The 12,695-nt window shown below is 43.7% G+C and overlaps 1 protein-coding gene across 12 annotated transcripts in view; it reads right to left on the bottom strand.

Annotated features, from left to right (window-relative positions):
• Positions 1–12,044, bottom strand: part of KIF1B (kinesin family member 1B) — a 136,987-nt gene extending 124,943 nt beyond the window's left edge. For 6 of the 12 annotated variants that reach the window (XM_036925211.2, XM_036925220.2, XM_036925217.2 and 3 more), the window contains exon 1: positions 11,666–12,039. The gene's annotated coding sequence lies outside the window, so the exon portion shown is untranslated. Of the gene's footprint in view, positions 1–10,831; positions 10,850–11,665 lie in introns of those variants that run through there. The other 6 variants (XM_057499702.1, XM_036925214.2, XM_036925222.2 and 3 more) reach the window with 5 other exon arrangements.
• Positions 12,045–12,695: the final 651 nt, after the last annotated feature.

Here is a 12,695-nt window from a genome sequence, read left to right as displayed (position 1 = left end):
AATGAGGGGTAAGTTCTCTACAGAAAAATTCGAGCTAATAAGTGCAGAAGAAATGACTGAATTAGACTGTCACCGTTTTCCAACCCTACGAATATAAAAGCTCTCTCCAATAGTAAACACTAGCTTCTAAAAAACCCTTAGATGAAAGGTTGATTGATGTGGAAACATTATATTGTACAGACTGGGCTAAACAACATTTGAACCAAATGTCTTAACATCACCAGAGGTGGGACGCCGAGGTGGCCTAGGCCTTCTGAGCTGCTGCAGCAGGAACACACAGCAGCGCCTAGTAAATATCCTTATCCCACTCCCTTAAAAAAAATGACTAGAATCAAGCCTCAGATCCAACTACCAGTTCACAGGACATACAGAGCGCAAAGAAAAAATGTAAATGACCTAGCATGCGATCAGAGGAATACAGAATACAGAATACAGAAAAATCTACAAGTCAAATCACCCAGTTTCTTCAAATAAATAGTGTAATTTGGGAGGGTGGTAATAAAAGAGACTTGTGTAGTTATCAACCAAATGTAATTATTTTTTAGTCAAGATCTGTAATAGACATTTTAGATTATCAGGTAAGTCTGAACATAGACTGGGTATCAGACGATACTAAGAAATTTGTTATGGGAAGATAGAAGAAACAAGCTTGTCAAAACATCGACAATTAGTGAATATTGTAGATATTTACATTTTAAAAACCAAACTTTCTTCTTTTTTTTCTATCCAGGGCTTGCTAATTGCTGGAGTCAACAGGCCCTTTGCTATTGCTAGGGTAGAATAAGCTACTTACTTTTCTCATCCAGGGCCTGTTGACTTCTGCTGATTGCTAAACAGACAACAAAGGCTGAAACCTCCTTGCTCAGTTTTAGATATAAAGTACCATCATTTTTAACTAGGAAGGAAAATGCTAACATCTCTAATATGTAACATGCACCCGCACACATACTTTTCAATAGACTGACTCTTTACCTAGCCATCCTGCCAGCATTTCATTCAGCCCAACAGAACCAAAGCCAAACTCTCTCTCCTCCTCCCCCGAACACCACCAGCTCTTCTACCCCTTTTCTATTTTTCAATATTCTCACCATTCTCCTGTTCCCACACAGGCCAAAGAGCTTGCTTCTTCTATCCATCTAATAATAGCCAAATTACCTGGCTTCTACCTATGAACTCTCTCTTTCCATTTCTACCACCACCACCCCTCGTGGGCCTTCAATACTCTTTACTCAAGGCTATTAACCTCATTCTTTTTTTTCCTTTCCTTTTTTTATGGGACTGTTAACCTTCTCAGCCACTTTCTCTGTATCTTCCTCCTATCCTGAACTGTACTATATGATATTGCCATCTTCATTTACTCCATCCATACTGTGCAATACTGCTAGATTCTTCTTCCTGAAGCACAGGTCTGTTCATACCATTGTCCAGTTAAAAATCTTCAAAGTTTCTTGACTATCTACAAAGCAATGACTGAACTCCCCACACTGACTGGCATTCAGTACATTCTGCAACACAAACCACCTATTTTTTCAAACCCCCAAAACACCTCCTGCCTTCCATATTCCTTAACACCCCCAAGGGCTTCCTGGAAGCATCTCAGAAGTTATAGTTCTTCTGTCCCTATGCCTTTATTCAGTGATCCCTCCACACACTGTGCCCTTCCTCCTCTCCTGTTCTTCTCAAAACCCAATTTACTCTTCCAGGACTTTCTCACATGCTAAAGAATTTACAGATTCTCCCCACCTCCCAAACCAAAAGCAAATGCTCCTGTATTTAATACTTCTCATTTCACCTAGGGTAGAATAAGCTATTTACTTTTCTCATCTCTACTGTAGATTTCAAGTTCCTTGAGGACAAGAACAGATTTTAATCACGTTCCTAATACCTACATCATTTGGTTTTGAGTACAGTAGTTAAAATATTTTGGTTGACTTCCTAGTTACTGTGTGTCAACAGATATTTGAATGGTAATAATAAAAAACATAAGTTGTTCCAAACTAGAAACAGGTTGTTTGACTTAAAGGAAAAAGGATAAAATTAATTTCAATCAGGATGGATTCAAGATGGCGGCATGACAGGTGAGACACAGAACTCCTCCCAAAACCACATGTAATACAAAAATATAGTTAATATAACTAATCCTAAAAGAGCAACAGGAAAGAAGGCTGCACCAGACTGCATACACCTGGAGAACAGAGCAGACCTCAAGCAACAGGGAATAATTTATAAAAGTAACAGTTATACTAATTTTAAACTACCACTTAATGGAGCTTTTTTTTTTTTTTACCATCAAGGGACTGTACTAAGCATTATTTCTCTTAATATTCACACCAGCCCTATTATTACCCCCATTTTACAGATAAAGAAACTTAGAATCAAAGAAGTACAATGACTTTTCTAAAGTCACTGATGGATACAACTCAGAGATTATGAAACAAAATGAAAAAATTTCCTAGTGTCTCTCCAGAACTCAGTAAGTCTTTGGTAAGGAGATCATCCAAGACACCAGCGTTATACATGTGGAGCAAAAGTCAAGATCATGGAAAAAAAAAAAAAGAGAGAGGCAGAGATTATCTAGGTTAATCTGAGAAAGGCTGAATATTCACAGTTCTGAAGTTCTCTGCTATTTCTTGTGCTGTTGGGTTTTTTAAAATATTTTTTTAGATGTTGTACATAACCAGAAAGACTTTAAAAATCATCTAGCTGTCTACTCTGAAGTCCCATGCCACTTTGCTTATGACTCTAGTATAGAATAATCATCCAGCATTTTAAGAAAAATGCTTCATTTTGCTAATGAAGGCAAGCTCCTTGAGGCCATCACTGTGTTTTTGCCAACTTTATGTTTTCTAAATGGCTACTCAGTGTTTTGTTTACAGCAGAAGATCAATAAACATTTATTGAGTTGGGGGGAAAAAAAAACTAACAGTCATTCTTTTTTGGAAGTCATATACACACTTTAAAATTACTTTCCCAAAAATGAACAAGTGGGACTATATCAAACTAAAAAGCTTCTGTACAGCAAAGGACACCATCAGTAGGACAAAAAGGCAGCCTACAGTATGGGAGAATATATTCATAAACAACATATCCAATAAGGGGTTGACATCCAAAATATATAAAGAGCTCACACGCCTCAACAACCAAAAAGTAAATAACCCGATTAAAAAATGGGCACAAGAAAGGAACCGATACCACCTGTGGGGCTGTGGGGCAGAGGGCGCCCTGCCTGGCACAATAGGCTTGAGTCATGGCGAGGGGGAACTGGCCATGTTGGAGCAGAAGGTGATCCGTCAGGCAGTCAAGGCTGGGCAAGCTCCTATGGAGTGCAGCCCCTCCCCTTTCCTCCTCTCCCACCCACTTGCTACAGGGCTAGATGCAGGATTTGGACCTCTGTAAAACTGTAAAGCGCAAGAAATTTGGGTCCACCCACTTGCCCTTACTGCACTGTGTCCCCTCTCATCTCCTGTCTGATCTCTGTCTCTCTCTCTCTGTCTCTCTATCCTGTCACCCTTCCCACCCCACCCCACCCCCACCACCTCTGCCACAAGCACACATACACGCAGTACACGAGCCCTAGCAGCTCAAGACTTAAAGGCCGTCCAGCCCTATCCTCCCACTGCTGCTTGGACAATGTGCTTAACACGTAGTGCCGTAGTCACTGCTTGGTGTTTTGTGGAAGATAGAACTTGAGTGCAATGAAATTGGATATTTAGCTGAGGAGATTTCTAATCAATGTATTGAAAAAGCAGCTTGGTTCCTCCTGACTGCTCATAATAAAAGTAATAAGAGACAACTACATTGAAGATGGAATTGTTAAGCAAAAGAAACAACTTGAAGCAAACCAAAGCTGAAGACATCAGCATTACTGTACCCTGAGTCTACTCAGATCACTAAAGTGCAGGTGACCTTGGAAAACTCCCTGGACATTTCTTTTTTAGCTTTTCTCATCTGCCCTATTATGGGAAAGGTAATGCCTCCAAACTAGCCTGTACATCCTCCTGCATTTTCCTGAGGAGTTCTCTTATCCACTCCACAAAGAACTGCTTTCAAACTGTTTCAACCTCCTAGCCTGAAACTATAATCCACTATTGAAGTGGGCTGGAATTCATACAACAAGTTCTTAAAGAATAATACATGATCTAGTTGTGCTGAGGCTTGCTGCATTATTGGTTTTCAAGTCTCAGTGGTGCACAATTTTTTCCTGGATCACTACCTGCTCTGCTCCCCTACACTTATCCTTCTGTCAGGTCCCCAGGACCTTGAGTGTTGTATGACAGTAAAGAGATACCATGCCTGCTGATGAAGTCCCAGACAGTTCACTCTGGGAAAAGATAGTCTCATGCACTATGAACAGCATGCAGATGTAAGATGTGGTCATTGGTATGTAAAGGGCCTGTTCTGGGTGAATCTGCCAGTGATTGGAAGACATTGGAGTGAAGAATATGTGAAGATATAAATACAATTGTCTACAAAGGTATGTGTATCCCTCATGTATTTATAAGTATGCTTATTCATTCATTTATTCTGTAAGAGTCTACCTCCCCCATCCAGGCACTGTGTTAGGCACTGAAACATACATAAGAAAGTGCTTGTCAGAGTTCTTACCTTCAGAGAACTTACCCTCTAGTGGGAACCATGGGAAATTGGAATATTCAACAAAAAATGGGCACAGGATCTGAACAGACACTTCTCCAAAGAAGAAATTCAGATGGCCAACAGGCACATGAAGAGATGCTCCATATCACTAATCATCAGAGAAATGCAAATTAAAACCACAATGAGATATCACCTCACACCAGATAGGATGGCCAAAATCCAAAAGACATGCAACAACAAATGCTGGTGAGGATGTGGAGAAGGGGCAACCCTCCTACACCACTGGTGGGAACATAAATTAGTTCAACCATTGGGGAAAGCAGTATGGAGGTTCCTCAAAAAACTCAAAATAGAAATACCATTTGACCCAGGAATTCCACTCCTAGGAATTTACCCTAAGAATGCAGCAGCTCAGTTTGAAAAAGACAGATGCACCCCTATGTTTATCACAGCACTATTTACAATAGCCAAGAAATGGAAGCAACCTAAATGTCCATCAGTAGATGAATGGATAAAGATGTGGTACATATACACAATGGAATACTATTCAGCCATAAGAAGAAAACAAATCCTACCATTTGCAACAACATGGATGGAGCTAGAGGGTATTATGCTCAGTGAAATAAGCCAGGTAGAAAAAGACAAGTATCAAATGATTTCACTCATATGTGGAATATAAGAACAAAGAAAAAAACTGAAGGAACAAAACAGCACAGACTCACAGAACCCAAGAATGGACTACCAGTTATCAAAGGGAAAGGGACTGGGGAGGATGGGAGGGAAGGGAGGGACAAGGGGGGAAAAAGGGGCATTACCATTAGCAGACATACTGTAGGGGGTCGGGGGCACAGGGAGGGCTGTACAACACAGAGAAGACAAGTAGTGACTCTATAGCATCTTCCTACACTGATGGACAGTGACTGTAATGGGTATGTGGTGGGGACTTGATGACGGGGGGAGTCTAGTAACCATAATGTCGCTCATGTAATTGTAGATTAATGATAGCAAAAGAAAAAAAAGAAAAAAGAAAAAAAGAAACAACAGCTCTTACGGTCTGTGGCTTAAAAAAAACTATTCTAATGAAGTGAATTTTTCATTTTTTTCTTTCCTTTCAAAACTTCTATAGTTAGCAACAAACTCTAGTAAGTCAAATTCATTCAAATTCATTCAATATTCTTTAATTTTGGCAGATCCTCTAGGAACTCTGCCACTCAAATCCCAACATTCCACCAATTGTCAAAGTGGATGACCACACCTACTCCTGAAAATGTCCAGGCTAAAATGAACTCAGCTCAGTTATGATGTAGAAATGGTAAATTTCAATCAGAATTTGATTCAAAGTCTTGTGAGTCAAGGTTCTGTCTTTCTAAAATCTGCCACTGACCACACCTTTGCAGCTGCCTGCCTGGAAGGCAGCTCACTACCTCGGCAAGAATGCAGGTCAGACTTGGCCATATGTCAATAATGCATCAATCTTGCCACATTATAAACCAGTAGCCAAAGTTTAATAGGCATGTTTTTGTTTAGATGACAACACAGAATACAAGTATTTCAGGTTCTCATCAGGGTTAAATAATGAGTTTTCTGCTGGGATGCTCAGATTTGTCTTATATAAAATTATGTATCTGAATCACCTTAGTCATCTCCTTCATAGAAGAGACTTTTGTTTTAATGTTGTACTCTCAGGTTCAGGAAGCAGATAGATTACTTTTTTAAAAAGGTCTTTGAAGAATACTTCTTCCTTTTCCCTGAAGACTTTTTGAAAACACTGAGTACATATATCCTTGGATCAGGAGTCTATAACATTTTCCTCTTAGAATTTCTTTAGAATTTTTTAGCATCAAAAAAAGTTTCTTTTGCAAATTATTAGGCTTTCTTTTACCAGAATGAAAATCGTGTAATTCATCTTTCTCTTTTCACCTTGATTTCCAAACATTTCAAAACCAAATTACAATAACCACATCATATAAGCTGCTGTCAATTTGTATATTTGCTTTTTCCTCCTATTACATGTATTTTTGTTTTTGACCTATATTTTTAAAGCCTCACTCTGGTATTTGTAGTAAGCTGCTCAAATCCTTTTTGGAAGCAGTATAAATTGTAAATAAATAAAACTTTCCTGTAATAACCTATTTTGCTGTTTTTTTTTAACATTGGAAATATGTCAAAATTCTAGTTCCTAAATATAAAGTCACCCTTTAAAACTTATACAAAAATTTGTGTTGAATGAGTTTGATAGCCCTGTGAGATGCCAGAAAAGCAGGAAGCCCAGGAAACTTGAAACCAGTTCCACCAAAACAGAAGCAGACAAAAGTTCAACGAAGGAGGGAGTGTGAAGTGAGCAACACTTTCAAAACTGCAAAGGTGTGATGTGTGCTCCCTGGTTTCAGCAATAAAGGGCAGAAAAACAGATTAAGAGCAGTGTCAGTGAAGCCATTTGTGGTGGGATGTGGAGTTAAGCAGGAGGAAAGGAAGTAGAAATGTTAAGTATCTTGGCTGCTTCCACAATCTGGCTGTGAGAGGTGAGACAGCAAGGAGGGATTTTACTTCCACCCCCTCTCTTTTTTTTAATAGGGGCAACTTGCATGTTTCTGTCCTTTATTCATTCAGCAACTATTTATTAAGTGCCTACAATGTGAAAAGCAGGTTCCAGGAATCCAGGATAAATCAATGGACAAAACAGATGAACATTCTTGCCATGAAATTCTACATTCTAATAGGGGGAGAGGAGACATTAAATTAAGTAATAAATAAGTTACACAGAATTTGGAGGGAGAGAAAGTACAGCAAAGTCAAGGGATCGGGAGTGTGGTGGGAGGAATGCTGTTCAGCTGCATAAATGAGGTCAGGGTAGGCCTGCTGAGGTGGTGAGGTTTAAGCAAAGATTTGAAGGAGGTGAAGGAGTTAAACCAAGCAGATTTCAGGGGAAGAGTGTTCCAAGCAGAAGAAAGAGCATAGGCCCTACAGTGGGGCTGTGCCAGCTGTGTTCAAGAAACTGTGGGCAAACAGACAGCGAAAGGGGGAAAAGAGGAGTATGACCAACGCAGAAGGCTGTGAGATTAGAAGGCAGAGATATCCAGAACACAGGCCAAGGAATTAGTTGAAGGCAGGGAGAGTAACCTTTCCTGGGAGGCTGGAGGAAAGAGGGTAAGAAAAAAGGCAGATAAGATTATAAGCAGAGGAAGGAGAAGATGAGAGAGTTCATATTTTTTTTCCTGAGGTGGTAGATAAGGCATAATGCCTAACAGGGCAGTGAGGACGCTTGACTAAGGTGGTCAAGATTATAGAAAAAACACTGGGGACAATGTCCAGAATTGCCTGGATAGACACCAAAGAGACTCAGGGGAGACCTAAAACTACACATTAATTGCGGCACTTAATCCCCAGCATTGTGTGCAATTTCTCTGTGACACAAAGTAAAAATGGAGGGTATGGATGGTAGGAATGATGCATAGTGGGTCTTGCAGAGAAGTAATTAAACCTGCGAGTGTTAATAAGAAAATAGCTGAAGCAATGCAACCCAGAAGTCACAGTGTAGAACAGGAAGACAAAGAAGTAAAATCTGGAAGAGGCTGATGGACTGGCCAGGAGCCCTGAAGAACACAAAAAAAGAGACTATGAAAGTGATAGCTGTAAGTTATCGAAGTTTAAGATCTGAAGGTGAATTTGAGATCTGAAGACAGATCTGAAGGTGCTGATGTGTTACAGGATGTGGCTACAACACTGTACAGAACAGAATGAAGCCAACATCTGCCTGAGCTGAAGTCAAAGAATTGTAAAGTTAAGGGTAGTTACAAAGGAAGTTCAGCATAGTGATTACTACTACTGACCTTAGAGAAGTCACTAAGCCTCTGTCTCAGTCTCATCATCTGTAAAATGGGGATAATACTATCTATTTTATATGGCTGTTATAAGGATTAGAGTAGTGAATAAATGTAAAGTGCTTAGAAAAGAATCTGACACATAGAGCTCAATATGAGTAAGTTATTTCATTGTTGTTATTGTTTATAGTCATTAACATCTGCCAGATGATGTCAGAAATTCAGAAGGAAGAATCAGGCCAAGTATCAAAGTCGTTAAACAGAGCAATGGTAGAGGATGGTACAACTGAATGATACGCTTTGCCATAAACAATGTGATATTACATATTAAAAAAAAAATCCATCAGACATTTACAATCCTATGACTTAAAACATATACACAAACCACCACAAAACGATCATAAATGTACCAGTTGAGTATTACACAATAAGTACTGGGTGGCAATACAAAGGAGAAGAGACTGACTGAAAATCATGGAAACCACCATGGTATGGGCAGCAGCATCTGAAACTAGTAAAACAAAAAGGCGTTGGAGCTAACCTTGTCTTAACTCTGTCTATATACAAATGGTAAACTGTAAGTTCCTTAAGGGTAAAAAACTAAATCTCTTTATGCACTCTCACTTAACTGGTAATTAAAGTCATAAAGGTGAGCATAAATGAATCACAGAGCCATTAACCAAAAAGTTCAACTCAGAGAGAAGACCAAGGCACCTTTTGCAGGTTTTTCCTATGTCACAGTCACATGTTTCCATCATCTTCTACACTGATGAGCTGCATGGGAAAAAGTTCTCAAAGTATGCATACTTATTCACACTCTTTGATGGATTCCAGCAATTCAGTAATATCTGTTCCAACAAAACCATCTTTGAAAGAGAACCACACAAAGTAGACATGCTGTATCTCTCACTTCAGAGCCTTGAGAAACTACATTATTATCAGTTTACAAGCCCAGAAGGGCACGTCTAACTCCTGGAAAAGACGTGCTCCAATTAATAGCCTGGGAAGGGGTTAACAAACAAGAAGGCAGGGGCCCACTGTTGTCCTTTACTTAGTACCTAGGACATAACCATAGCAGGGAGGTGGGGCCAGGAGGCTCTGGCCTTGGAGAGTCTGCTGGCACTCTTCTTGGGAGTTTATTCCCTGAACAAATTCAAAGTGGAAAAGAGAAAAGAGAGGAAAAGGAAAACTGCATTCATATCTGGTCTTGAAAAAAGTCTGTTCTAAGCCTTAGAAGCCGTACTTAATTGGATAAATTTTGGAAAAACATTCATCAGAGCAGAGCTGCACATGTTCATAAAATCTTGCCTCCAAGTCAGATTCACAATCAGGTCTGATTTTACCAAATGCTGAAGTTGTACTTCATCACAATTCTTCAGATTTTTTTTACTAATAAAAGAAACTAAAAATATAAAACCTAGAAATATTTCTTGGGGCATGAATTTGAAAACAGACATTCTTTATTTCTCTCATGTCAATGTAATACAAAAAAACACCAATATCTGTTGAAGCCATTTTTCATTTAACCAGGTTTTAAAAGGAAAGCTTAAAGATAAAAATAAAAAATAAAGTGTTGAGACTTTCCTTACGAAACCCCATTTGAAAATTTTTAAGTAGTTCAACTTAAGAAGTGATAAGCATTCAGTCATTAAGAAATGGAGTTTGAAGGAAAGCAAAGGGCACAAAAAAGGTGGGTAATGCCTCTCTTCAGGTCCTCTACATATCTAGGATGTAGGAAAAGACAGATGCAGAAGCTCACACTGCATTCAGTTACTAATCATTTCCAGATCTGCTTTACCAATATGTGTGCAACCTTCATATTCCATCCTTATCAACTCCACTTGCCTCATAATCTAAGACATACTAATGAGAAAGCATCACCTCACTTCTTAGAGGAGCTAAGATTTTATTATGAGTAAGCTCAGCTGACAAAATGCCAGTCTTTAAAATACCACCTTATCACTTAAAAGCTATTCAAATCCAATCACAGCACTTTCACTGGGGTCAGGCAGGCCCATCCACGACACAAAGCAACATGTCCAGTGTTGGCCGAACAGCTGCCTCGAACAGGAAGAGATGTGAGTAAGCGATCTGTTCACAATCTAATTTCAGCAACCTCGAGATTCCACAAAGATGACAACCTCCATCCTTAGAAATGCTTCTGCAAGCCTCTCCCACTAGCATAATATTCCAATTTACTTAATCTCTATATGTTGAGCTACTTTGAAAATCCACCCAATGCAAAATACTAACTTGGGAGGCCTCCATACTGGTAAACTGGCCTTGGCAATCCTCAAATCTGCCTACACGAAAGGCATCACCAGGCCTTTGCGTCCATAGCACTGACCGTAGAGAATGAATAGAGAAACACAATATTTCACCCCAACAAGAACGGAATCATAAGGGCAATTTACCTTAGAAGCTCATTTAGCAATTCACCAAGGAGAAAAAGTGATTTTGGAGTTCAATTCCGGTTTCAGGGCAGGGAATGTTTTGTGCTGCATGAACAATGACTAGCCTACTCGATCAGCCTCCCAACCCCCACAACTTGGCTTCTGGTGCGGCCAGTCACCCTGAAAGCTGCCAGAGCTGTCACTCGGTGCCTTCCAGCAACCGGACTTGGCTCCTAAAGGATTTGTCAGATCATCCTCCCAATATGGCTGCCAGAGTAATCCCGGGCTGCTCGACGCGGAGACCACACCAGCTCCCTCTCCGCTGGCCGGCATCCAACAAGCCCCCTCCCTTGCCATCGGATTCCTCTCTCCAGTCCGTGCGCCATCGGCTTCCCCGCTGCCACGCGATGCCCTTTCCTACCTTCATGTCGCAAAAGGGCTCCACTAGATTCCTAGTGGAAGCCCCAGTGCCAACCACGATGGGGGAGAGGGCATGGGGGAAATAAGACCGGGTGCCTCCAAAACGGAGCAGCCCCACCGACCTGCACAGTGCGCAGAGCGCGCCGGGGGCCGGCAGGCAGCGGCGGGTCTGCTGACCGCTGGGCACGGCCGGAGCCTGACAGCTCAGGGAAACGGAAGGCCGGTGCGGGCTCTGCGGGGGACCCAATAGGCCGCGGGACCCGAGCCCGGCGCTCGCTGCTGCCCAGGGAACCTCTCCCACCGCAGCCGGAGCCCCCGTGGGGCAGCGCCCTCTGCGCTCGCCGCCCCCGCCGCCCGGCCCCGGCCCAGCCGCCCCTCCCCCAGCGCGGACCCTCCCAGCCCGGCTGCCGAGGCGCCAACCGCGGTCCGCCCTACCTCAGCCGCGTTGCGGACCGGCGACGGGCCGGCAGGTCAGCAGGCGCTGCGGCGCGCGGGGACGCGGGGTGCCCGGCACACAAGCTCCTCAGCGCGAGCAGCGGCCGCCGCGAGCCGCAGGGCACCGCTCCGCAGCCCCATCACGCAGCGGCCAGACCCCGCATCGAGGGCCGCGGCGGGCAGACGGGCGGAACGCAGGAGGCCGGGCGCGGCCGCGGGTCAGCGGGGGCGGGGGCGGCTGCAGCGCGCGGGAAGCGGCTCCAACTTGCACTGATGCCTCCCTGGACAGCCGCCGTCTGACTGCCCCGCGCCGCTCCTCGCCCAGCTCCGCCCGCGGCCGCCGGCGCGGGACACCGCCCAGAGCCGGACCGCCGCGCGTCACCGCAGCCCGCCCCGCGCCCGCGACTGACGAAGGTGACGGCCAATCGGAGCTCAGAGCTCAGGGCGGCCGGCCAGTCGGGAGGGCCGGGGAGGGGGGGGTGCGGCGACGGGCTGCGGAGGCGCCGGGGCGCCCCCTGGTGGTCCAGAAGCCAACACGGCTGCTGGGATGCGGGGTGGGTGAAGCTGGTGCCGAGTCCCCTCCCGGGTGACCCCCGAAGGGCGCTAGTCGGCAGCAGTCGCGTCTGGCCGGCCTGGTGGTCCGTCTTGTAGGGAGACAAAGGCTGGCTAAGCGGGCGGAGCGGGACTGTGGCGCCCGGACCCCTGCGGAGGGGCCGGGAAGCGCGCGTGAGGCGGCTGAGTGTGGAGTCATTGTCCACTCGGAAAGCCTCTTGCGGGCTGAAGCCGCCCAGCACGGCGCAGCCGGTCTGAAACACGCAGCCGGGTGAGTGTGTTATTCCGCAGAAAGCTTCATGGCCTATTCTTACCGAGCCCGATCACAACACCTCCCACACGCCACCTTGGGAAAAAAGGCGGAATGAGTAATGGAAAAGCACGCTTTGGTGAGCATTCGGCTTGCCTCCTTGGGAGACCGAGGAGGGGCCGTGAGTAAAGGAACAAACGCTTTGTACTCCCCGAGTTAGGGAGCCGA

Source organism: Manis pentadactyla, chromosome 4, assembly GCF_030020395.1.
Source record: "Manis pentadactyla isolate mManPen7 chromosome 4, mManPen7.hap1, whole genome shotgun sequence".
Taxonomy (NCBI): domain Eukaryota; kingdom Metazoa; phylum Chordata; class Mammalia; order Pholidota; family Manidae; genus Manis; species Manis pentadactyla.
Note: the sequence above shows the minus strand (reverse complement) of the source record. Positions and strands in the feature narration are given on the sequence as shown.